The sequence below is a fragment of the Gambusia affinis genome, linkage group LG09 (assembly GCF_019740435.1).
Source record: "Gambusia affinis linkage group LG09, SWU_Gaff_1.0, whole genome shotgun sequence".
NCBI classification, from domain to species: domain Eukaryota; kingdom Metazoa; phylum Chordata; class Actinopteri; order Cyprinodontiformes; family Poeciliidae; genus Gambusia; species Gambusia affinis.
The window spans coordinates 17,321,197-17,348,940 of NC_057876.1; the positions used below are offsets into that span (position 1 = coordinate 17,321,197).

At 38.1% G+C, this 27,744-nt stretch overlaps 2 protein-coding genes across 4 annotated transcripts in view; one reads left to right on the forward strand and one right to left on the reverse strand.

The window, feature by feature from the left end:
- macrod1 (mono-ADP ribosylhydrolase 1) overlaps positions 1 to 27,744 on the reverse strand; it is a 184,709-nt gene that overhangs the window by 105,045 nt on the left and 51,920 nt on the right. The gene's annotated exons all lie outside the window — the stretch shown is intronic.
- flrt1b (fibronectin leucine rich transmembrane protein 1b) overlaps positions 1 to 27,744 on the forward strand; it is a 56,148-nt gene that overhangs the window by 892 nt on the left and 27,512 nt on the right. Inside the window, exon 1 of one of the 2 annotated variants that reach the window (XM_044126984.1) lies at positions 5,589 to 7,605. The exons of the other annotated variant lie outside the window; for it this stretch is intronic. The gene's annotated coding sequence lies outside the window, so the exon portion shown is untranslated. Of the gene's footprint in view, positions 1 to 5,588; positions 7,606 to 27,744 lie in introns of those variants that run through there. 2 annotated transcript variants of the gene reach the window in all.

Here is a 27,744-nt window from a genome sequence, read left to right on the forward strand (position 1 = left end):
CAGCCCATTAATTAAAACAAAAACAACTTTCAAAGGGAAAGAACTTAAAACAAATGAAATACATATACAGCCTAAAGAAACAAACAAGCTGACAGATCAAAAAAGAAATACAATGACTGAGGTAAAAAAAAGAAAGGAAGAAAGAAAGAACGAAGGAGAGAAAAGAAGAAAGAAAATTGCACTTGGAGGAAATTCATCTTATTGCAGTTCTCTCTCCTGCACCTGTGTTTACAGCCCTTTATTGGTTTCTCTCAGCCCCCTTGGCAAAAGCAGCTCCAGAATCCTAGTGAATATGAATGTGCTTTCAAGCTTCCTGCAGCCTCATTCACACCTGATGAGCACACAGGTGCACGCATGCAGACTGGTTTGATGATAAAGGTGGATCCCAAAGACTGAAGCAAACCGGAATATAACCGGAGACAATCAGGCTGCACTAAATGTGATCTGATTATTTCTTTTCCAGTGTGTTGAAATTAACTTCGATACATTCACACGACCACGCCTGCAGTAACCATCAGACTGCCTGGAAATTAGCAAAGCAAAGAGCAACAGGAGCCAAGGTCTCCAACAGCTCGGGGAAGAGGCTGACTAGAATTCAAATGTATGCAAATGAGCAGTCATGAGGAAGAAAAGTAGCCGAGGTGTAAAGGTGTTTTCACTTTGATTTTTTTCCTCATAAATCTTCTTTACTTGTTCCAGCAACAGCTGGTGGCAGTTTAAAGGCTTTTTAAATGCTGGAGATAAACAGACTTCCAGTAACGTGATGCCAAAATCAAATTAGTTAAACCTTTGAACGTAAATGAGGTCATTAACTGGCAGATAGCTGTGACAGGCTCGGAAATTTGATTTATGTCAAGTACACTGAAAATATTGGGAGAAATATGTAAAAAAAAAAAAAAAAAAAAAAAAAGGAAAAAAAGTTGCACAATTCGGTCTTTTTCTTTCACAAAAAGTGATACCCAAGTGAAACCAGGCAGGTCGTGAAAATGCCACTAGAAGAAGAAATTGGATTAGTAGATTTATATTCTGTATTGATGAAGTGAAGCTTTATGAAAGCAAAACATATTTTTTCTACACATGGAGAAATGTTTGTGGTTCATTCAAGGCATTAGAGAGTAAAAGAGATCAAGAATTTCAGCACCTAACAGGAAGGCTTGAACAAAGGACAGCAAAGTTTTTCTGTTTTTTGCTTATGTAATGTGTTATGTAAGATGGTTTATTTGGAAATGTATGAATTTCAGAAATAAGGTAAGGATTTTCCAATAAATACACAGGAAAACTGCTGTTTTCTGAATATTAGCCACGCTAACTGCACTATTTCGCAAAAATAAATAAAACGTAAACTCAATCAATATTTTGTTGAAAATATTTCTACAATCCAGATTGTAGAACGAGTTGATCTAGTTAAATTATGAAAAAGCAATTTTGGTTAAATGCTTTTCCAAAATGCTTTTCCATGGGACCATTCACAATCCAAAATACTTCACACAAAATCAAAAGAAAAACATTAAAGAAGCAAAAAGCTTTGATGAAAAGAAAGAAATGTTAATATGTAAATTAAAGTAGTGCATAATAGAAATGAAGATACCGGAAGAGCCTCAAAGGAAAGTGCAATTAGTGTGAAAGTTTTAGGGGGTTTTTCGTCAAAATTCAAATTTAGTTTTTGTAGCAAAATTTTCAACATATTGCTAATTTATTTGCTTGGAATAATGTTTAAAATATGATAACACTAGCATTTATTGAAACATTAAAAATTTTTTATTGCTTTTTTCAGTCGATACCAAATAACATATTAGATAAATACTTAATTATTTGTCATTTCTAAATGTATATTTTGTTGTATAAAGGTTACACACAGGGTTACTTTTAAATAACCGCTGCAACAATTATTCCCTCTGAACCAGCTTTGGCTTAGTGTCAGGTTTAGTTTTTTGACATCTTTGGCCTTCGGTTTTGAAAGTGGATTTTTCTTGTACTTCCTGAAGGCATGGCAGTAAAGCAAATTAGCTTTTAGGCAGCTTTGCTCTTGAAGCACCATCCACATAATAGTTTTCAATTAATTAATTGTTCTAAAGGCCCAAAGCACTTTCACTAAAAACTTATATGAACACAGAAATGTTAACCTTATTCCAGGACATTCAGATAACATCCAAGACCAGAGCAAAGCACCATCTTAGCTCATTAGATAAAACTGACACTTCTACTGTATATGAAGGCAAACCATCTCTGTTTTTCTGTAGTTTGACAAAGTCTTGTGGTGCTAACAAATTGCGTTTGAGCGACCCAGTCAAACATAAAGACCATCTCCATCACTTAAACAAAACTTTCTGCTGAGCATTCTTAAAAGATACTCTGCAAATCCCATCATAGAGCCTTAATCCAGTACAAGCTGTCAGTTCTGACAGTTTCTTCAGGAGAAGTGAGCTGCTTTAGGATGTCGAACTAAAAAAGAACATTGTTGTGATACAGCCTGAACCATTACACACTCAGCTGACCAGAAACCACCGAGACATGCTCCTGAATCCCTCTCAACCTCTGAAAACACCACATCTAATGGAGTATGAGGCCATTTTACAGCATAACAAGTATCTCTAACAGTGTTAATGTGTTTATGTCTCAAAAGGAAGTCAATACCATAAGACTGAGGACTATCTCTGTCTTTAAATGCGTATCTATGTTGACTGTTTAGATTATTTTCCAAGAGGCGATTTGTTTTGGGTCGACTTTTTGAGCCTAAAAATATGCTACACATCAGCTGGGTTGTAAATTCTGAATGAAATAAATACTACAATGAAGGTATGCAGTTCTTCTTTCTCCTTACAGAGTTAAGGCTTTAACCTACTTTTACTTAAGACAGTAATTGCCTTTGTAGGGCTGTTTAATAGATACTATAAGGTATAACTACACCATAAATTACAGTAATTTACCACAGACACACTAATAATACCTGCAGAGAAAATACTTCTATTTGCATGAAGACATTCATAAAACAAAATTAAAGAAATATATATAAACCTGAAATGAACTTGGCCCATCTTTCCAAGCTAATTCCAGCAAAAGATGCAAATATTTTCTGCAGCATGCAATAAATCCAACTTACTATACTTGATGTTCTTCTGTGGCACGCATGAGACGACAGACATGAAGGAAAATCTTGCTGATGCAATCCTAAGAGAAGCTGACTATAATAACATTTTTTTTAAGCACAGCTTGGATAAAATTGCATTATACGGTGCGGCACCTCGGGCGTTCATGTCAGCGTCTCGCATTATGATACAAAATGGGTCAAGCTCCACATTATAATTTGAGCCATGGAACGATAACGACAAATCAGGCAGTATTGCCTCATTGAGTATATCAGATATCTAAGTGTGTGTCAGTGGATGAGATAGGATACAGAGCAGAGCAATAATGCAACATAAAGTGTACGTATGAAATCATTTAAATAGAGACTGAGCAGGATCGTGTGAGAAAAGGGTGTTATATGTGATTTAAAGTTCAAAGACGGAGTAGTAGATAACGTTGTTACTGTGGCCAAGAAGCCTGGTACAGCAGGCTTTTAAAATGATTCAGACTGAGTCCTTGGAGGCCATCTTTGGACAAGCGCCAGAGGGTGCTGGTGGTGCAGCAGCAGCACCTGCATCCAGGCCCCCAGGGGCCACACGGTCCCTCTACAGTTGTCACTGTGTGCAAAGCGGCTGCAGTCGCGTACATCTGTGCACAACAGGAGACTACGAGGGAGTCCCCGTGTTTGTGCCCAGGTCTGGTTGGCGAAAAATCTGCCAGCCAAAGCTGATTTGATTGTTGCTGTGTTTGCAGCATTCAAAGGGGCTGAGCCGCCATGACTCTTCAGCCCAAAGGTAATAAATGCTAATTAATTGTGAGGTGTGCCTCTAAGGCAAATAAAAATCATTGGTCAAGAAGACTGAATTAAAACGCATCAATATCAATTTAGCCGGCGTTGACTCAGAGTTATTAGGCCTAGAGGAACCTTGTCTTTGACCGCCAAGTCTGATAATGACAACATCAAGCGTGTTAGCGTGACTTTGTGTTACTTTAGCCAGCATGATTAAATTAAAAACTGGCCACTTTGTAAATTAATAGAGAATTATGCAAGCCAGAAATAAGTTACATGTAAATCAAGCATTGTAACATTGGTAAAAGGTAAAAAAAAAAAAGAAAAAAAAAAAAGGGGTTTACATACCCATGGAAAGATTTCTTTATAATTTAGGTTTCTGCAGCTTTTGAACAAAATCAGAACACTAAATGTAAAACTCATGTCAGTGATTCTGAACTAAAAACTACATTTGACACCATCTTTTTTACTCAAGTTGATTGGACAGGGAAGCACAACACCAGCCAAATAGCTGTAGCTGTGTTTAAAACCCAAGATAATTTGGTTTTATTATTAAATTAATATCAAATATCAAACAAGACTGTCAAACTAATGAGTTGATTAAATAATTAATCCATTTCACTAAGCTTACTTTAAAAAAAAAAAAAAAAAGTGTATTGATCAAATTTTACTCCAAAAACCAAACTGTAAACTAAATGTTTAAAGCCACCAACTTTTTGTGAGTGTTAGGATAAAAAGGAACATGAACACTTCAACTCTGATCACTTTCTCTGTTGAGCAACAGGTGTCTGACTGGGCAGCCTCCATGCACCAACAATGCATTATTCATTGACAGAAATACTGATATTTTTAGACCTGTGGCTTGTTTGCACACAGCACCTTTCAAATGTATTTGTGTGAATTTTTCAACATTTTTCCATTTAAAACCACAAAACTTGATGCATTTTATTTGTATTTTATGTCAATCAATCAATCAATCAATCAATCAATCAATCAAATTTTGTTTGTATAGCACATTTCAGCAGCAAGGCATTTCAAAGTGCTTTACATCAAATCAAACACAGAAACACAATGCAACATGGAATCAACAATCAAAACACGATAATAAGTCAAGTTCAATAAATTTGTAATTGATTACGTTTTAAATACAATCCTAAACAGGTTGGTTTTTAGTCGAGTGTGCATCCATAAAAGGTTTACCTGTTACACTCCTACTGTGTTATATGGAACAAAATACCTATTGCTATTTTTATTCCCACTCACGCTCACAATCATGCAGTTTAAAACGATGTAAACAGACTTTCAACCACCCTGAAAACAACATGCCCACCATTAGAAATAGTAGTGGTGGTGAGAAGATAGACTGAGCTAACTAGAACGAGAAAACCTGTAAAAAACCCAGTACAGTACCCAATACAGAACTCAAAGCCGCTCTATAGCCAACATGACTGAACTTGAGCTATTTAGTAGTAGAAACAAATCTAATCTCTAAATGTACAAAACTGGGAGACACCTACAAGCAGCTGGGCAGCAGTTTTGTTGTAATCATACTCACAACATTGTGTTGGTCTAACAGACAAATCCCAATAAAAAAAAAACATTAAATACTGGAATTGTAATGTAAGAAAAGTTGAAGGGGCGTGAATAAACTTTCACAGAGCAGCAGCTATGGGTGCGCACCTGTCACTCTTTTTGCGCAGCGCGTTGTCAGGAGTTGTCGGACCATAACGACCTGCTGAACCCTGTAATAGAGCTCAAAGAGCCGCTGTAAAGAGCGGCCCCTATAGAGCTCACTCACCGGGACAGAAACCAGCCTCCACCCGGGACAAAGAGGAGGAGGAAGAGGAGAAGGAGGAGGGTAGAAGGTGCGCTGGAGGCGACACCTGTCAAGCTGTTGCTAAACACGCCGGCTTTATGAAAAAGGACTGGAGACTTCGGGGGATAAACCGAGCTGGAATCGGAGATTAGTTGCTCCTTTATTGTCGGTGTTCATCACTCAGACCTCTGAGGAGAGGGGTGGGGGGATATGAGGCATTAACGTCATGTCAAAAGCTGTTTTCAAAAGACTGTGTTGAAGTTAGCGTCTGATCTGTAGGCTCCCACTGGGAAACTCGTTAAAGGGCTATTCCGCAGCACACGACTCTGGACGTCCTTAGATTTGCTTTAACTCCAAATGAAAAATAGTCAAACTGGATTTGGTTAGTCTGTGAAACGTCATTTGTGAAAATTTCATTCCATCTATAAAAAAAGTGCGATGGCAATGCTTTTCTTAGCTTCTTCGCCATAATACACAGTCCATTTTGAAAAAAACCACACTACAGGCAGATCAAACCGGGATGAAATCACTGCCAATCATTTACTTGAGGCCACCTATGATAGCGTCCACATCAATACAACTACACAACATAGGAAGTCCAAACATGGGGAGAACCATTCAACACTGATTACAGGTTTAACAAAAAATTAAATTAAATTTAAAAAGTCTTATCCTTTGTTCAGTTTGTGAAAACTTTTATATCTGTTTTTAAGCGACAAGCCACCAAAAACCTGACCCAGCTTACCACACAACCCAAAATTGGATGTAATAACTTGAATGATTTTGGATTTGTGAAACCTTTATTCCATCAGTGAAGGTGATCTTTATCTTTTTTTTAAGCTTGAGATGGCGCCCATTTTAAAAATCCCACCTAGACGGCTAAAAACTGGAGAAACATAACTTGTTTTGTTCTTTTTAGATTTGGACTTTTTCTGGCAATAAACTCTCTTACATGGGGCGCTTCATAAGACACTGATTTATCTGTCAGATATGAAATCATCATTCAATTTGGAAAGCAAAATCTGAAACATTTTAGGCATTTTTGGGTGTTACATAATAAAAACTTCAACACTTAAGAGTCCAAACAAGGCCACAATTATCTTAGACAAATTGGACAATGTACAGTTTATGATTTAAGATGTATGTGTTGGGATAATAAAAAACATTTTATGCTCTACTGACCAGTTTTAACATCTTACATTTGATTCATGATAAAAGCTACCCAACAAAAGAACAAACCTGCAAAAAAACTATACTTTGTTTTTTTATTCTATAGCACACAGTAATCTGGAAACCTCTACTGCTTTGCGAAAACTTAAAAAATGGACAAAAACAAATCTGCCCAGGCTTAATTCAAGCCAGAACATAAAAAGAGCAATTTTTTACAAAGTGAATACAAAGTTTCACCTAAGTATTTTTCCAACACTTTAAGAATTCACAACCATCCAAATCAAAAATATTTTAAACTGAACCGGGGCAAATTGTTGTTCGGAGCTATTAAATTCAGTGGAATGGCCCTTTAGTCAAACGTCGAATCAGATTCCAACTTCAGCGACTTCCTTTTGAGTTGACGAACTTGACGCAGATGGCACCTGAGCTGTGCGCATTGAGCGCAAACAGCGGGAGAACAGGGATGTAAAAAAGGGATGCGGGGGGTGGGGGGAGAGCTTTACACCCACCGCCCACTGCTCTCTCTAAATCCCACGTACACACACGCACACACACGTTTCCCCCACTCGTATTAACCCACTACAGAGCGCAGAGTAAAACCGCGGGGTGGGAGTTAGTGCTCGTCGCGGAGCTTCGGCGCGGGCAGATTCACCCTCCTTCGCCCCGCTGTAGAAGCTGTTGAACCTGCTGTAGTACCTGCTAACCGGAGAGGATAATATAGGAAGGGACGCCCCGATGGACGCGAGCAGGAGAGGGTCACAAGGTATGGATCTGGATCTTATTGATGACTGTGCGTTTGTGGAGGGAAAAGAGTCGGTCCCATTACGGATATGCAGGGTTATGGGGACTGTCATGCTCGGTGTGCTTCTGCATGCATGTGCGCTGGTTGGTACTGTGTGCAGTCGTATCGTAGAAGCGCTTTTACGCAGCAAAATGTAGCGGGGGAAAGTTGTAGATTTAACCTGCAACGTTTAAAAGAGTTTCAACCAGAACGAGATTAAAGACGAGCATTATAAATTGTAAAGAAAAAAAAAGAATCCCCTCTTGCACGATCTTGCCCGTCTCCATCCTTCACAGGAGCAGCGATGTGTGTATTTTTAATCAGAGTATAATTGCATGCGGTCATTCTCCATCATGTTTGTGCCTTTCCATGAGAAAAGGAAGCCCTCCTTTTAATCTGTCACTTGTGCGCCAACAGATGTGCTTTGCAGCTTCACTTTGAGTAGGACACAAGCAGGACTAAAACCACACACAAAAACAAACAAAAAACACACACACTCTTTGCACTAAACCCGTCGAAAATCTCCTGCTGGATGCAAAGATGTGTGTGCAAACGCAGGCACACACGCACTGCCCTGTAAATACATGTGAGGGATTAATGTAGTTGTACATCACACCAAGCCTGCAGATTAGAATAATATTCTCAGGGCCAAAGATGTAGAGAACATGGGATTAGATGCATAAAGAGATGGATGGATGATGGATGCATGCATGGATGGATGCAGAGAAGCCAAAAAGACGGGAAAGACAGAAGGAGACAGAGAGCTGCAGAGAACACGAGATTAAAGTGTAATGTCCTAGAGAGAGACAGAAGAGAAAAAGGGAATCCAGGCCAAGTCGTGTAGTTAGAGGGAACTGCCATGGCAGAATGTGGCAGGAATAAAGACGAAGAGAAGGCAGCAGACACTCTTTCTTTATCGCCTCCCTTTTGATCTCCTCTTATTCATCCATCCGAAAGCAAGAGGGGAGAGCTGCTTATATAACTCTCACTTTGTAACCTATTAAACCAAGAGGGGGTGAGAAGGGGGGAAAAAAAAAGGAGGAAAAAAAAAAACAATAGGCCTTATAGAAATTGTGAAATTGCGAGACAAAATTTTGAAACAAACCCCGGAAAGAGGAATAGACACTTTTGTCTCTAAAATCCTGCAGGCTGAACTGAGCCAGCGGCAAGTTTTTAAATGCACTTGGTGCTAAAGGATATGTAAATGCAGACTTGTTCTGCACAGCATGCGCCTGCTGTTAACGCTTTTGTAGGCCCTAATTGAACTCCAAGAATTACTCCTGACAGATTAATCTGGTCTTTTAATCAGCCCTTCGTCTTGTACCGTTGACTTGTGCAGCTCTGCAATCAGGATGCAAACGCTGACTGCAGGCAATAAAATACAGCATTAAAATATGATCTGAGGCTCTGTGTTACAAGCAGAAGCTCAACAGGCTGCAACCGTTTACAAGAAAAACTGCATTTTAGATCATCCCTGCTCACTTCGTGTGCATATTCTCTACTGGCATGGCTAGACAAAAATGAGATTTATTGGGGAAAAAAAATCTTTTTATAGCTCAAAAACATCCTTTACAGTGTTGTTTGGATAAACTCAGAAATGGTAAATGGGACCAAAGCACTACTGATGCATTCATCATCTCATGTCCAAATTGTAAAGAACTACTTGGATCCAATATCTGTAAAGCATAATATTTACAGAGGCACACATTCAAAGTCTAATTGCTAGAAACATCTGATATATTTGGGCACCTGAATGGACTTCATTGTCATTTACTCAATAAAATCTGTTGATTTTATTGATCAAAATCCTAAAGCTCAGTGACAGTGGTGGCATTGTGATGATGTAAAATAAGGTGAAAATGAGGGTAAATCCCAGCAGTTTTTCAATTAAACTACTAAAGCACTGCTACAAATTGTATACAAACCAAAATAAAAGCGTGACAGATCAATTGGTTGAGATTAGGGTGTTAATAAAAGGCAGAGAAGCAGTGGGGGAGATAATCAGAGAACAATTCACCTTACAAGTTTTATGTTCTGATCAGTTGTGTTTTGATCATTTTGTCTATCCATACCTGCACTTTGTACCAATGCATTGCAGTGTAGTCCCAACCTCCTTGTGTTAAATATGATGATTCTGATGTATCAATTTATTTTTTCTTTGTTGAATATGGAGACAGAGTAGAATACAATTAGTTATTTATCATTAGTTCAATGTTATTTTAATAATGCTGTATGTTGTGACTGTACATGGTTTCATTTTCGTCTGTGTGACGTTAATGTATGTGAAAAAGCAAGGAGTGCAATTCTCTTGTGGAAATTCAATGCAATTGTTCCATGGAAACGTGGAAAAACTGCTAAAACTTGTACTTTTGTTGTACCCATATTTAAAGACAGTTGCTTCTTTATAATTTTTGTCAAAGTTATTAAGGGTCCTTGCAAAAGGGCCACAGAACCACTTGTGGCTGCAGGTTGCAAACCCCTGAACTAACAATAATTTGGAGCTGCTTGCTTTAAATGTTTTCTGTCAAACAGACTATGAAATGTTGCCATTGCTGGCATAAATTGCTGCATGGTTAGTATAAAACATCTTGCAGTAGATGTGCCTGACCAAAAGTGGAAAGGTACAAAATGATGGACAGAAATGGCCAAACCTCCAATGCAGAACACTGTTTCACAAAACTGTTTCTCTTTGTCAGCTGGACTGAAGCAGCTTAATGGGGTTGACCTTACCTTGCCTCTGCTACCTCTCAGTTCAACAGAAAGGTATCCATAGAGCTCAGGGTATGTAAGGCTTTCTGTATTTAGGTATAGAAGGCAGGATGTGGCGATCTTGAGTGATTGCCTCGTAAAAGGCCGAGGCAGATTAAAGAGGGGCCTCATCGGTGAATGACCATAGCGCAAAACTGGAGAGCTGTTACTGCAGCGCAATTCACAGTTTACTTTAGCAGAACGCCTTAATGATGGTGGGAGCGTGTAGTCATTGAGACATGGTCAAGAGGACTTGCTAAAGTTTAAGCCAATGGTCAGAATTGGGGTCAAAAGGGATTGAAGTGAGTTTGAAAGCTGCATGGGGGAATTTATTTCAGAAACAGTTAATCTTCTGAGATTTTCATTCAAAACCATTTCTGGAAGTTATTAGGGAGTGATTCAAAAAGAAAAAAAAAATCCAGTGACCTCTGAGGACAAAAATGCCTTCATGACAGGGTCAGAATAGAAGTAAACAAGAAGGCATTGATCTATTCTTCCTTATATCGATGGGTTTGTTGCTATAGCGCTCTTCTGATGGCTACCTCCAGCAGCCCTGATAGTCTCACACTGGTTACTTAAAGTGTAACAAATTTTTGGAAAATTTTCACAAAGTGAGCTGAGCCAAGAAATGCTGAAAGGCGAGGCCAAGTGTGGGGATGAGCGGAGGGGATAATCAGGGCTATAAACTTTATAAACTTTGTTGATATATTTAGCAATTTTCCACACTCCAGCGGCTTCCACTCTCACCATCTGTCAATACAACACAGCAGCTTTGGGTTGTGGAGGAGAATCTTGTGAATTTGCAGCAAACCAATCTGCAGCAACTTTTAGATGCCATCATGTAAATATGAAGCCAGAATCTCAGAGGTAAGGTTCTGAGATCTTGATGAATTTGAAAATTTGAAGACAAAAGAGGGTCCAAGCCACCATCCGAAAGTTGTATTCGATATATTTCTATACAAGTTTCAAGAAACGTTGAAGAACTTCTATTATATGAATCCATATTAATTGGTTCCACGGTGAGTGGGTTTCGTTGTAAGGATGGTTCTTATTGTTTGTGAACATGATTCAGACTCCCTCTTGTTGTATTCTGCTTTGCACAAAAAGGAAAAGGTTTCTTTCTGCATGCTAATATGCAAGCGGCGCCGGGCCTTTATTTTTCTGTGAGCTTGTTGGATGTTCGTCAAAGTAGAGCAAATCAAAACAGGGATCTATAAGGCTCTAAACTGTGGGAACCTTCTCCATACATTGTGTACATGGGATGCCATTTTAAAAAAATTATTTGTGTTTCCCGCAGTATGATGTACAGGAAACTGTTCTTACTCACTCTATAAAATCAGTCAATCTATTCTGTATGCTTTAATGTAAATTCCCAGCTGCATGACTCGAGGTTCCAACTCCTCCGCACTTTACATCAGCAGAGAGGGCAGCTTCCCTGGTGGCGGTTTGTTCGGTTTACCAGTGTGTGATTGCATGTTGATGTTCAAGAGCACTGGGTCACCTCCCTGTGGCTGCGCTGTGCTTCATGTATCTAAGTAATATGTTTGCTCTCCTCAGGCGCTTTCACCCTCCTACCTAATACACCGACCTGATTGATTTCTGACTGCTCATCTACTGATTCATTATTTTACGAAATACGACTCTCATCATCTCTATGACCTCAATATGGATCTTACTTACGCCTATTAAAAGTGGAGACTGATTGACTGTACATCATTTTAAATAATGCATTCAACTTTGTTTATATTACTCATGACATTCTGCGTCAATGTTTCATAACTAAAAATGTATGCAAGAGAGAATATGAAACCGGGACCAGAATTTAACTAAGCAACAATACTTACAGTAATTCCTTTGGCATGCTCCGAACATTTCCTTTTATTAATGACTCAATTATGGAGCTGGTTCCAGTCCAAATCAATTACCAGCTGGAACAAATGAGAGACATTCGAGCTGTTCATGCCGGTTTAGTTTTTGCTTTATTATTATTTTTTATTCTATTGTGTAAAGCTGAAAAATGCTGAAGTAAATTGGTGAAGCACAAGCTTTAATGACAGACTACAATATTATGAGGTAGGAGTGTGCATCGTTTTCAACAACCAGAACAATCTAAAAAAGAGCCGTGTAGGCTGGGACTGCCGGCTATATTTGGACCTCCAGATATACCTGTGCATTAGTGTGTCCAGGTACCCCACCTTATTAAAGCCTCTGTGTGGGAAATGCTGCACTTGTAGCCGGATTTGGAGTTTAACCCGCCCCCGAAACAATGATTTCATAACTGCACTCTGAGCCGCTTTAGAGCCACTCAGACAGAGAGAGAACTGCCTTCCTGATTTAAAGTGAAGTATATTAGGGCTCACTTTATTATCCTCCACTAAGACTTGGGAATGCAAAGCTCCTTTAGATGTAAACATTCATAGTGACAGTGATTAAATCTATAATCAGTCAATTACTCAAGCTGAGCTTGTTGTTGAACTTAATTAAACTTCAAACTAGTGTAAATATGAAGAACACATAATATCTGTGTGTTCTATAAACTGTACAGTTTGTGTTTTATATTATAATCCAAATACAGCTGTACAGTTTGAGCTGCAGAAATATCTGCATTGCTACAGTTTGGTAAACCCAGCCGTCCTACACACTTTTCAAACTCCAAACTATCCCAACATAAAAATGTTCAACCTACAATATATAAATACCAGCAAAGGACTTTTTCTGAACTTACTGGTGAAATATCCAACGAGATCAGAAACAGAAACCTGTAAAAACCATCGATCCATGACAGATGGATGAATGGATGAATAGATGGATGGAATCAGGAAGATAGAAAGATGGACAGAAGGATTTATGTATTGATGGATGGAAGATTCAGAGAACAGGAAAGTAAATCGTGTAGATTAGGGTAATTTCCCAGAAGCCTCGTTGTTTTTCTCATGTAGTCGGTGCTGTAAGCCAGCAGAAACAGAATAAAGGAAATATCAGCAAAAGGACAGAAACAGACTCACTAAATGACACAAGCTCATTTACACCTGATGTTAACATGTGATCTGTATCTGTTTAATGATCCAATTTATGGGGTGTCGCATTTACACTTGGCAGGGCTGTTGGAGTGCAGAGGAATGTCACCCTGTGAGCCAAACAAAGGCAGCCAGAAGGATCTGTTATTGTTTATCTATACGCCACACATCAAAGATCAGAACTGAGGAAAAGAGGCTCGTAAAGGTTTGGCACTGCGTCTCCAGGTTATCTCCCAGCTGCAACGACTTTACTGAGGCTTTATTTATTTCAGACAATTGTTATCTTAGTCATTTCTCCAAATTGTCCTGGTCCACATTTTCCAATATCTTTTCAAACAAGACAACTGAGATGAAATAATGAAATTATTTTTTTCACTTCATGCTGAAATTACATAGCTGTGGCTCTCCTGTCTCCAAAAACATTACCTATCAGGAAAACACTCCAAACTTAATTGGATGAATTTCTGACATTTCATATGATAATGTCAGCTTGTGAAAGACCGTTTTCAATAGGAAAATATTCACAACCCAAACCCATAATTAAAGGTACATACTGAACTCTGCGCTGGTACAAAACCAGGACAAGCTGATTAACATGCTCATTATCTTCATTCTGCCTGGATTCAAACTGGATCTCAGTATGCAAATGAATTAATCATAGCTGCTGAATGTTTCAAAGAATCGCTTTGAGTGTGCGACTGACAGCCTACTGTTAGGTAATCCTTCAACCTGCTGATTCATTTTTAACCTGAAAGAACCTTTCCAAATTATTTTGTCAATCTGCTTTGAAGAAGATTTTGATCCTGTAAATCTGAGGCAGCTCCATATGCACATTTTCATCTTTTATGCTGCCCAAGCTGACAAGTTCAAGAATTTAAAAAAAAGGTGTTACCTGAGAGGAGTAACAAAGGCAAATAAAATAATTCAAAGGAAGGAGTTCTAGTGCTTCCTTTAATATTTCCATTAACATTGGATTCACTGGACCTACTTTATGCAGACAAACCTGTCCCACAATCCCTTGCAGCTGCAACATTCAAAGCAATACTCAGTTATTTTCCTACAGTCGTCCTAATTAGCATTAATGCAAACGCTCTGGAAGGAGGGTGAGTGCAGGCAATCTGCAAAAACAATCTGTTCCACTTATGTGGGTTTTTCTCACACTTTTTGTTCGTTTGTTTTTCCAATGATAAAACTTGGAACTGGATTATTACTTTAACAAAGCTGGCCATGTTTATATAACCTCCTGACTAAAATAAAATGAAATAAATAAACAGAAGCCATTTTATCCGTGATGAATGGTTGTACAGCAGCTCACAGAAATGTACACATCCTTAGTTAAAGTCAGGGTTTTTGTGATTTAATAAAATGAGAATACATTAAATAATTGTAAGCAAAATCTGGAAAAAAGTTAAGTTTGTGTAATTTTATGGGTGTTGCGCATAATGTTTTTTAATAAAATAATATTTGAAAATTTAAGATGTATTCTAACCTTATGACTGAAGACAGTGTCTGGTGTGGCAAGTCTGCCAAAATTTGAAGTGGTGGGCATTTTAAAGATTGTAATTGGTCAGAAAACTCGGTGCACCGCTAATACTGTGCTACAAAAGAAAATGTTGAACTAATGCTTTCTTGCTTTAGTTCCTTCTGTTTTCTTAGTACATGCCCAACACCAGATACAGTAAACCTGATTACCCAGAAACAAAGGTCAGCCATAAAACTTCTAGTTTGTAAGTAGGTCACATACAATCGACACGGTGGTGGCAGCATCATGGTCGGTGAGGGCTGTGGACAAGAGACATCCTTAAATCTGATGCTGACATTGAATCAAAAGGAGATTCAATAAAATAAATAAATAAAACATTTTAACCACATTAGTGCATCTTTTGATTTTTAAGTTGCTTCTCCTAACAGATTTGTCTAAGCCAAGATTTGCTGGATTTATATTTAAAAATTATACTTTAACAGGCGTGAGTACACTTGTGAGAATAAGTTTATATTAAGTCTCTTTCTCTATAAAAACTTCCCTAAGAATTTAGTAGAAATCTGTGAAAAGTACAGAAAGTGGTAAGACAGACCTTTTTAGTAATCGATCAAACTTAAAGTGTTTTCTGAAGTATTTTCACTTGACCCAGAAAACATTGAGATCAAGAGAAGCTATGAAGGAGAATTCATAAACACAACTTCCGTGCAAAGACAACTCAATTGCACTTCCACCACGCTGTGCATTAGCTCGTTTTGCAGCAGGTTTGCCACGATGAACGCTCCAAAGTGAAAAACAGAAACTAGAAGCACGACATGTACTTCATTCTTACTGAAGCGATGTCATTTAGTGTTGTGATTGCGCTGAGATAATTGTTGCGTTTCTAAAAGGTACAAGTCTCTTCATCGTTTCAGCCATGCTGACTTATAAAACACATCCACTCACAAAAAGTAATCCAGTAACCCTTTCTGTCTTCGAATGCACCGCTGCGCTTTCTGTGCTGACTCTGATGCATAAGCCCATGGTGATTCACTTTTAATGCTGCTGCCGTAAGGAACTGTGGGAAGGCGTTATCTTCACTCTATTAAAAAAGGATGGTCCAGTATTTCCTATGCAAAAGGAGATAAGAGAGAACGTACCGTTCTCAGCATTTAGAGACTTCAAGCGGTTCTTATCAGGGCTGCAGCACCGATACTTCTGGGTCATTTCCCTCACTTAGGAAACCTCTTTTGGAAAATAAAATAAAAAAAACGAGGAGTTTGAGCGTAACACTGATGCCGAGTGGTGGGCTGTTCAGAGTCTGTCATCATATCAAAGCAAACCCACGCAGCCATGCTGGAGATGGCCTGTGTTTACTTTAAATGTTCGTTTATTTTGTTACCCTGCATTAACGTGTTTTTGTTCTCAAAGGATTTCCGGACCAAGATTATGTAATAATTGGAGTAATATGGGGGAAACTGCCTTGCAAAAGTATCAAGACCGAGTAAACTTTTCCTCCTTTTATCATATTACAAAAGCGACCCTCAGTTTATGGGACTTTATGTGACAAAGCAAAACAATTGAAGACATAAGTGTGGAAACTGTATTTGTATTTATCTCTCTTTATTCTGATTAGATCGAGAACGAAAGATTATTTTGAAAATCAATTGATGCTGATGATTAAAAAAAATTGGCAGTCTATTTTTTTCTTTTCACCTCTTAAGTTTATACAATATTAGAAATACTTTAAAATACAAACAAGTAATTAATTTCCTTCTAAAATAAACAGTTAACAATTTTTTATGATTAACTGATTAATAATTGGACAGAAATTTATAATTTAGTTTTACAGTTTGAACCAAGTGAAGCTAAACTAAACCATTTGAGGGGCTTGGGGTAGAACAAAGAAAAACACGGTTTCTTTCCCATCTTAAATGTTTTTTGTACAGTTTTGACTTACTTCTGATCTGAATATGTTGCTCTTTCAGCATTTGGCCTTGGTTAATGATTATTTTTTATTATTTCAACCATGAATTTATCACAATTAATGCAAATAATCATTTCAGCCCTAATTTGTACAACTGTAAATAATTAGTGTGTATTAAAATCAAGAAGCACACCAGACAAGTCAAAGATGAATTTGTGGACTGTTATAGGTAACTCTTGAGGAGCTACAAAGATCCACTCCTCAGGTGGGAGAATCTGTCGACAACATCACTATTGCTAGAAATCCACAAACCTGACCAACACAGAATAGTGACGAGAAGGGAAAATATGAGACAATCTGCTGCAGTGACAATGGAAAATGGTGCTCTGGTCACATTAAACCACAAATTACATTTTTAAGCCCAACTGCAAAAAATGTAATGCTTTTAAGAAAAGTAGCACACCCTGATTACGCCATCTGGTGGTGGCAGCAACATGCTGTGTGGACGCTTTTCTTCATCAGGCTTCAAAATACCTCAGACTGGTGGAGGGTTTTTACATATCAGGAGAAAAACACACAGCCAGAGATATAATGAAATAGATCAAAACATATCCCTATGTTAGAATGGTCTAGTCAAAGTCCAGACCTCAATCTATCAATGAAGATGGATTCAGATTTGAAAATTTGGCATTCACAGACTGTTACCATTCAGTCTGATGGAGCTTGAGCCATTTTTCAAAGATGTTAGGCTGAGAGTTTTAGTCTAAATGTGCACAAACACGACCAAAGACATTCAGCTGTAATTGACACAAAAGGTGGATATTAAGGGGCTAGAAAGCTTTTGCAAGGCAAATATAAATAATATTACAAATAATTCTATCCACTTGCAGTAGAGACATGTGAACTGATTAATATGGACAGGAATTATTTTGGATGTCTGTTTATACTATTATTCATTCTTTTTACAATCTACCAGACAAGACAGTGCAACAGAGGAGCAAACTGTGCTTCTGCATAGTTAACGTAATGCTGTTTTTTTTTTATTATTTTATTTTCAGACTGTCCCAGAAAGACTTCATAAATAGTCAACAGAGAGATGCCTTTCACAAGAGGGTGTTTTGAACAATTTAGGTTGCCGTTAAGATGCACAAACATAAATATACACAGAACAGACGTAAGTAACAGAGCATGGTAAGCTGCATTATGACTTATTGTATTTGAGTGGAAAAGGCTGAGGTGGGAGCGGGGGCACAGAGAAAAGGTCAGAGCTGAGCTTTTGTTTGAGTAGGAGGTTTGACTATACACTGTCTGCATTATTCCCTTACCTGTCCTAAAATATCCTACAGGGACCCTTTGAACATTACATTTGATTAAACACCATTATGAGCTGGAAAAACATCATTAGCTACTTTAGGTTACAGTAAAATGAGGAAATAATTTCTATAGAGTGATGAGAAGATGCTGCACACACTGGATAGGACTACACCAACAAACAACTGCTTATGGGTCTGTCTCTAAAGATGGCTCAATTATGCATACTAACCAAATACATATATGTAATAATTTAGACCACTAAATAGATGGCAAGTCATACAACTTTGATCAGGTATTAAATAACAAGGAATTCAAAAAAATTAATCATTACATTTTAGCTGCTGGAAACTCATTTGAAACCCAATTATCACAACAGGAGCAAAAATGTTCACCTGAATCTTAAACTTTGTACTTAAACGAAAAGCTCAGGTAAACTCTGAGCTCCGCAGCTTTCCTGCTCCGGCTTAACAAGAAATATCTAAAGAAAACGGGATCACTGATGACTGACATTTCCGATGAATTTTGCTTGTTACTGTGGGAGGAATGGTTGCCGACTGAGAAAATAAAGCCAGCTATAAAAGAAAAGACGGAGAAGTACGATTGTGAAGAAAGATGGTTCATTTTTTACACTCTTATAAGATCCTCAAAAAGCTGATAGAAAAAGGAAAGGTATAAAGCTACTAACGAATGCAGAGATTATGGAAAAAGAGATCTGTCATTTATGAACGTGTACTCTTTGTAGGCTGCTACAGCTCTGTGAGTGTGCAACTCAACACATGAAAGTAACGGCATGAAGGATTTCATCAGTAGGACTTTATAATTAGAGAATTACAAGAGAATAGCAGATGAGCCAGAATAATAGAAGAAAACACACTAATGTTGGAGTCCATCTTTATAATGTGAAAAACGAACATTTGTGATGCCGTTGGTGCGCCAAGAGCTCCAGATTGTCCATATTTCCCTCGTTTCTCACCAGTTGCACCACAAGTCTGTCTGTTGCAGTCCGAGCGCGTCGCCTGCGGCAGAAATTACTGTTGCCATGGCATGTGAAGAATGTAATTTATCTGGAGCTAGCATGTTCAAAATTGTTGAATCTTTTTTCTTTTTTTTTTTTTTTTCAAATTTGGGGACAGGCACCGACTGTGTCTTGTTGCTGGCAGCGTTTTTCCCTCAGCCAACCCGTTGCTTAATGACAAGCAGTGGGGGTTCAGTGTAATGTGTCTGTGTCTGCTGAATGCAAATAAGTATTCCACCCTCTAAATGTTTGTCTTGAAATGCTGCAAGCTCTTTGCTCTATGGCTATTCTTTCAAGATAATGCCTTTTTCAGCAATGAGAATACATGTTTGAATGGCTCCAGGAGGAGCACAGTGGAAAAAGGAACAAAAGTAAGTAGAATGCTAAACATCGCAAAGCACATTTGGATTAAATACCAAAGTCATTAAGAGTAATGACACAACTGTTGAAGTAAATTGGCTTCGTTTGGAACAGAACAAAGTGTCTAAATAAAAACAAATGCCAAATTACCAACAGCTACCAAAGCAACAAGGAGTAAGAAACGCTGCCACAATGTTTTAAAGAAATTTACATCAATGCAAACCAATTAGAAGGTTGTGTTCTGGAAAAGTAACAAACAGCATGCTAGTGCAAGTCTGTGAGCTTGACCTACAAAAACATACAGTGCATTGCAAAAGTTTTCATACCCCCTTTTTGTGGCATTACAACCACAAAACTCTGTGTATTTTCATGTTTTAATGACCAGCACAAAAGTTTCAATAGCAGAAATGTTTTCCAAAGAAAAATACAAATGTGTATTAGTCCCATTTTTCCCCCCCAACACAAGTCAACTAATTCACAAATTTATATTCCTCAAATCTATTATTAGAAGTTATCATTGTCCTTTAGGCCCCATGGCCACATCTTGATTCACAAACCCAGTCCCTGGTTGGGCTTTTAGAAGTCAAACTTTAAAGCTGCAGTATGTAATTATTATTATTTTTTTTAAGTTTGTGTTTTCTTAATATATTTCTTAAAACTGTCACTGTGTCCTGACAGTAAAAGGCATATAATCTGAAAAAAAATGGAGCTCCTCTACCTTCTGCCTGTGGTCCTACTGCCATCTGCAGTAATGTGCCACTCAATCAGAAACAACCAATCAGAGCCAGGAGGAGGGACTTAGCGCTGTCAATCACCTTCACTTTGTATCTCTGCTACTACAGCTGGTTCTCCGTAATGGACCCTGAATGCTTGGGGTAGTTAGCATAACCACCAATTAAGGTGCATAAATGGTTTTCCTGTCACTGTAAGTTGTTTCTCCACAATTAGCACAAAGAACAGCTAGCACACAAGGTTGATTAATAGCGCTAAGACTCTAACGGGCTCTGATTGGCTGTTTCTGATCAAGTGGTGTGTTTCTACCGAAGGCCGCAGAAGAGCTGAATGTTTTATCATTTATCTGTCTCATGTTATATAATACTGTCAGAAACACACACACATGTAAAAAATTTAAAATGAACTAATAATAGAAGGAAACTAAAGTAACACTTCAATACATTCAAGACATTCCCTGTAAAACAAGACTTCAATGATGAAACATATATTTGTCTCTTTTTGAGCCATTGATTCAAATGAGACATAACAGTTCAAAGACGCTCAATAGTTTGATTTCTGGTGGGAAACTAAATGAGATAAATCACTGACCAAATTATGTTTAACAACTTCTGGAATTGTAATTAAGAGTCCAACTGTGTGGAATATAATATTTATATAATTAAAGCTGTTTATAAAACAATACCCTGAGCTTGGAACATCTTACAGAGTCAGTGACTAACTAATCATCTGAATTTGGCACAAAACAATAAATACCAATAAATGGGAGCAATGATAAGAAAAAGGTAACTTTGGAGGAGCTGGAGAGTATCATAGCTTAGGTGGAAGAGTATGATGACAGCTGTAAGTCATCCACCAATAGGGATTTTTGGGAGAGGGATAAAAAAGAAAGCAAATGACTAAAGCATTTAGAAGACAATGGTCATAATTTTTCTGTTTGCCTGATATACAAAAAACTATTTCTGGAGGAAAACTCACATTATACTTCAGTCCTAATACATTATCCCCACTGTGAAACGTGAAAGTGGAGCTGGAGCTTAATAAACAGCAACTAGAGAAAAACTGTTAAAGGCAGTGAAAGACTGGAGACCGGGGCGCAGGTTAAACTTCTAATAAGACAACAAATCTCCAAAACACAGCCAGAGATACGATAGTTCAGATCGACTCTAAAACCTGCAGCTGTGTAACATGAACGTGTTGTTCTATGAAGTTAGGGAATACAAAAGCACACTTCAGATTTTTTTTCTTGTGTCACATTTTTTTTTTTTGCTTTATTCTCTTTAACTTCAATGTGACAAAATGTGAAAAAGCAGATGTGAATATTTCTGTGACTGTCCTGAGGTAGTAAGGTTCCTAAGATATTACTTTTTTGCAGGTGTTAGCCTTGATTTTGAGCTTTAATAACTTTTCGTAATTACCCTGAGGCTTTTCTGGAGTGTGTTTTATTAATAGGAACCAAGGTGAACAGAACAGCAGAGGGAAGACAGATCAGCAGCAACATCAAGGCTCCCACTAATAGCTTCTTAGTTTAAAAAGTTGAACTCGTAGATTTTTTTTTTCCTCTTTAAGCTGAAAACGGAAAAACAGCGACAGGCTGTAATAGAAATGGGACACAAAGTGCTGGTGGGAGCAAGGTAGAGATCCTGTCAGCTGGATGTGGGGCTGCATACTTCACATCTTACTGGATTTAAAGTGGCCTATGGTTTGTCTGTCATCTCCCTCACAAGCCCACAGGAAGGACTCCAGAGATTCTCGATCAAAGTACAAGTGCCGAGCCCGACGTAGCGAGAGTAATAGTGACTTATCTAAGAGTGCTTGCTGGTGGCATGTTGTGCGCAGTGGTGAGAGTGTGTGTAAAGGTGTCTGATCCGTAAATTATCCCCCTCCGTTGCTGCTTCCTACCTCACTCTGAGCCGAAGAAAGGGAGGGAAAAATAAAGGCTGCAAAAACCTTCAATCAAATTTAATGTGCTTATTTATCCACATACTGTCATAAGGGGGATGTGTATGCACGCCAGGCTGCCTGTAGAAATGTGTGTTATGCTGAAATATGAGGTGCATCAAAGCATCTCTGAGTGCATTATATCCCAAGCTGAGATCTGAGTAGTTTCTTGAGGTTTTTTCATAGCAGATAAATTTGATGCATTCCTCCTGTGCCGATAAAAAGCAGTGTTAGGCAGATATTAAATCTGTTTCACATGCGAGCCAGGCCACTCCGTCCACCGCCAACCCGATCCAGGCGACGCTCCCGCCACAGCCACCGAATATGCTCTTGTTAATATCGCCGCTCTGCTGCTCATGACTGAGCAAAGAAATTAATTCCAGAGTGTCGTTGGAGGATTTTACTCACAACTTCAGGGCTGACAGTCTGTAAAACTCTAAATAAAACCTGCATCACGCCGCCCTAAGTAGCTGCCAACCCGCCTAAAAGCTTTCATCTCAGACGATTTTTTTTTAGCTTTCCTCTTGCTAATGTGATTGTGGTGGGCTTTCCTAGCCTGTCAAGAGTAACATGTCGGGATAAACAGCTAATTGTTTACAATCCGTCTTGTTACTATTATGATGGGGAAAAAACAAAGTTTTTTCATGGGGATACTCATCGTTAACTTGTGCTGTAATGTAAGGCGAAATGAGCAGGTGAAGGAGGTGGACTCGTGTGAATATGCAGTGGGCACCGCATGGCTTCAGCCATCAGAGACCCCCCGGAGAGATGATGCAGTTTATTTGCAGATTATCCATTAGAAAAAAAGGAAAGAAATCCGTGCTGTCTCTGTGGAGCACAGCATGACGTCTGGCTGTTTTAATTATTAGCTGCTGTGTTTAAACTGAGCTGCAAGCAGTTTTGAAAGTTTATGCAAAACACCCTCAGTGTGTGTCATCTGTCCCTTTTGCCTATCTTTGCCTCTTCAACCCTCCCTGCCCCAGCATTGTCCTTTTTGATTTTCTTCGCAGCTCCTCTTTTCGATTCTTTGCTCCATTTAAACCCCAATTCCTCCTCCTGCTCCTCCATCACTTTCTTCCTCTCCAGCCGTGTTTTTTCTCATAGTCTCGTTTACTGCCTCCTCTGCACCTCGTTCCTTTTTTGCAAACCTGTTCCCCCTAGGGCGAAAACTCTACAGCTCACTTTGTCTCCCTGTCTGCCTCCGTCCACGCTCCCCTCCTTCCATCTCTCTTCCTTAGCCTCTTTCTTTCACTCCATTTTCATCTTCTCACTCGCTCTCTGACAATAGGTTTCAGGACCTATCTATTGAAATTTCCCATTTGCGCCACTTGCCTCTCAGCGGCTGATCACCGTCGGAGGTTTGTCCTGCCTTTACTGTTCGGAGGAATGAGATGGGGGTGTCGAGGGGGTAGAAGGACTGAAAAGAAACACAGCAAGAAACACCACCAACACACACATCTACTAGACCCAGGTGGTTGGAAAGGGTTTCATGGAAAAAGTTTCTATTTGATCGTCATGCTGTGAGACCCAAATAAAACTCACCCACAGATAGAAGGATTGACTGCGTTACATAAACAATATCAGAACAGATATATAAATGTTTGTGCAAACATTTGTAATTAGTCCAAACAATTTGAACATTTTAAAGGATGAATCCCCAGAGGCTCTTCTCATATTTTATTTTTTTCATTCTCTCTCTGACTGACATTAATTAGATTAAACATTGATTGTTTTAGAGAAGGTGAGCTTAGGAAAATTCTTTTCATTTGTTAAATACTAGAACAATAAAATGTATAAAATTAATATTTTTTTTTCCATTGTTTATATGTATCTCCTTACAATTTGGAAGCAGTACCTTGAAACTTGGTTTTCCTTCTATAAGCTTCTCATAGAAGTTTGCTGGAATTTTGGCCCATTCTTCCCAACAGAATTTATGTAACTGGGTCGGGTTTTCAGGCTCTTTTTTAGCGCTGAGAACGCAGTGTTTTGACAGTCACTCCAAAACACTGACATCTCTGTCTTTGTGCCACTTTGTTAGCACCTTGTCTGTATATTAAGGGTCACTGTTCATTTGGAAGAACCAAACACAAGCTTTAACCTTCTGGTTGATCTTTTAAAATTTCCCCAAGATATTATTTTCTCATAATGCCATCTGGAACTGGTGAAGCGCAGCAGTCATTCCTATGGAAAAACACCCCAATGGAAGATGCTGCCACCCCTGCAGTTCACAGCTAGGATGGTGCCTTCAGGTTTAAAGCTGTTTCTTTTTCTCCAAATGAGGCAATGGTCATTATGTCATCATCCCACCAAACGTTGAGTTTCCCCCCACCTCCCCGAGTGCATTTTCAAATTGTAAATCTGCTTTTTTTAACCTATTCAGATAAGTGACTTCTTCCATGCTGAGTGGGCTTTCATGCCATGTTAGTACAGGACTCATTTAACTAAGGATTGCCAGCCTTAACAGGCATATTTGCGAGGCTTTGAGATATGTTATCTACATTTTGCACCCACAAATGTTTGTCTCCCTTCTAAACAGCATGCAGGCTGAACTTTCCCATGCTGTTTATACCTGCGTGTAATTGTTTGAACAGATGGTTGTGGCGCCGTCAGGCATCGGAAAATGTACTCAAAAATGAGCCAGATATGTGAAGGTTCACGATTCTTTTCTAATTTCTTGGCTTATGTCCTTAGATTTTTCCATGATGTCAGACAAGAAAGCGGCATGTTTCAGGTGTTACCTTAAAAAACATAAAGTCTCTTAAAAAACCTTAATTCACTCACATTTGTGTCTCTATTTAACTCAAAAGTTACAATTAACCTATCAGAAGTTTACAAAGCCATGACATCACCATGTGACTTTTCCAAATAGCTTAAAATAGCTTAGTGATTGTAAACTTTTGAATTTAAAAAAGGAAAATTTCTGGCAATTGTTTATTTAAGCTTTAGCAGATAGAAATAGTTTTAGCAATACTAACTAAAAATTAGGACAATTTAAAATTAGACACAAGTAAAAATGTCTAGAATTGCTGCTTTTTTTTTACAGTATATAAATATTTGATTTATCTGTATTTGTGGTGTTTATGTATCATACTTTTATTAAAAGCAGATAGATAGAAAAGTATGCAATGCAATGACTGATGAAATTTAACATTTTATTTATAGTTACAAAGACTTTATAAGTCTTTACAAAGACTTTATAGTTATTTAAATAGAAATGATTTCTTAAATATTCTGTATATTCTGTAGTCTTTTTTATGTCAGCCAGTATTATAAAAGGACATCGCTCTTGCTCAAGTACTACTTCACCCATAAGACAGAAATATTAATAGTCCAGGGAAAAAAACAAGAATAAGGAGAAATGAGATGAAAATGTAAGGGAAAAAAAGAAAATCCAACAGTTTGGCTAGAAATACAACAGAGTTAAAGAGGATAAAATATGGGGAAAAATTGTAATAAGACATTTTAAAACAGATGTAACTTAGCACCTTGCAGAATGTGGCAGATTTGAACATTTTCTATAAGCAAATTCAGAGCTAATTGACCCCAACACAATTCAAAGTGAGAGGCAGAAGATGGAGGAGAGGCAGGGGGAAACAGAAGCCAGGATTGTGTGAAGTGCCACAAGAAAAAGAGTGGGAGGTAGTGTTGTCACGGTGCATAATGTCGTTGCTATCATTGTTGCTGACTGGAAGAACAAAGAAGAGAGAACTACAGTGTTTGTGTGTCAGGAGGATAAAGTCAGTGCAAGTTCACGGGTCAAAAGTGAATGAAAAGTTTGCAAGCGTGAAGAAGAGGCTGCAAGGGTGAATAAACCGATTATTTTAGGAGTAGAAAAGATCTTTGCCTGGATGTTTATTTTTAGGAGAACTACTGGTGTCAAACCACTGATCACTGAGATACTGTTAAAAAAACATTATTGACTGTGTTCAACACATTTGTCTTGACATTTATCAGCATTGACATTTATTCTTCCAAAAAAAAGGTGCAAGTTTTTGAGCTGTGCCTCCCATTCTTGCATCCGTGTACAAGGAGACTTGGTTTTAAATGGCAAAACTGGAATGACATTTTAGACCACATTACATTTTGCAATTATAAAGTCTACAGAAAGTTCAGCTTTACCCCATAAAGCACATAAAATGTGATGGGGCCGAGAAGAATTTCAATATACCTCCGTCACTTACAAGATGTTACACCTCTGAGCTAAATCAATGGGTATAATAAGCATACAACATCCACAGTGTAGCTTTAATTGAAGCGACTAGGAAAAATCCAGATGCACTTTATTGCAGAGCCAATGTAGAGCTTGTTCTGTGTGCTTTTATTATTACTGTCAATAGCAGTCGGCGGCAAATCTGGATAATCTACTTAGATGCAGATGAGCAAATGTTAGCAGCGATGCACGCGTTGCAGTTTCCTTGATCAATTTTTGATTTCAGCGAGCAAACAGTGTGTTTCACTGACCATGCTGTACACACAGCACAGATGATTTTAGGACTGGCTTAGCTGATGGTGATTGCAGTGTAAGGTCAGTAACTCATAGGATGATGCTCCTCAGTATTTTGTGTATTTGTACTCAAACAAATTGCATTGAAAGACACAAAGATGGCGCTTATTTCTGGAAGTACTTTAAAACATCGGTTAGAAGAAAAGTGGTGCAAAGTTATCACTGCAAAATATTAACACTATTATGAAGGAGCGTTTTTAGACACGTTGCAGTTTCAAAAATCAGCTAATTTTCCATTGATAGGTTATAACTGGTGATTAATCAAATACTGAAAGAAAAAGAAAGAAATCATAACTCATTTTCTATTATTTGAAATGAAGGTCAGTAAAAGCCTGATTGGTGGATCTTTACTATAAAACCCGTTCTACAAACAGCTGCTTTTCACAAAGTAATTTTACCAAGTATCATCGGGTCACAGAAATCCGACCACAAGGACCTGCAGTGAAGCAGGAACACTGTTGTTCTTCCAGAGTTTCCTCTTGAGAGTTGATGGGTCTCTGAGGAATTTGTTGGCTCTCTAAGGACCTGAGGTCGTCTTTGTCGTGTTTTCTGTTTGTGGAAGTCTGTTTGCTGTGTGTAATAACAAAATTAACATGATTTACCATTAGAGCATTATTGTAAACATGTTATTTACATCATTCGTTTCCTGGGGATTTCTCTATTATTCACTGAAATGGAATTTACTTTTTTTTTTCTTTTAAGGAAGCAAATATAATCTTTAAGATGTGTTGAAAACATTTCCCGTTTATAAAACCAAATACTAATATGGTTGGCTCATAAATCAGAAATGCATATTTTAGGAAATTGTTCAGGGCTAAAAGATATTTTAGATGTAAATATAGTTGTTGCAAATGTTATTTTTATTTGTTGTTGCCTTTGTTAGGGATGTATCCATGTTTAAGACTCTTATTTTGAAGTTAAAAATTAAGTTTTTTTTACTGCTGTGATGATGCAATAGTGTCCTGCAACTTGAATGCCTCTGCACTCACACCTGAATAGAATAATTAAGGCTGAATAGAACTGGTCTACACATGGAGAAGCTGAATTAAGATTTCATTCCAGTGTTTTGTACCTGTGGCACATTTAAAAACTGCAGGACTGTGG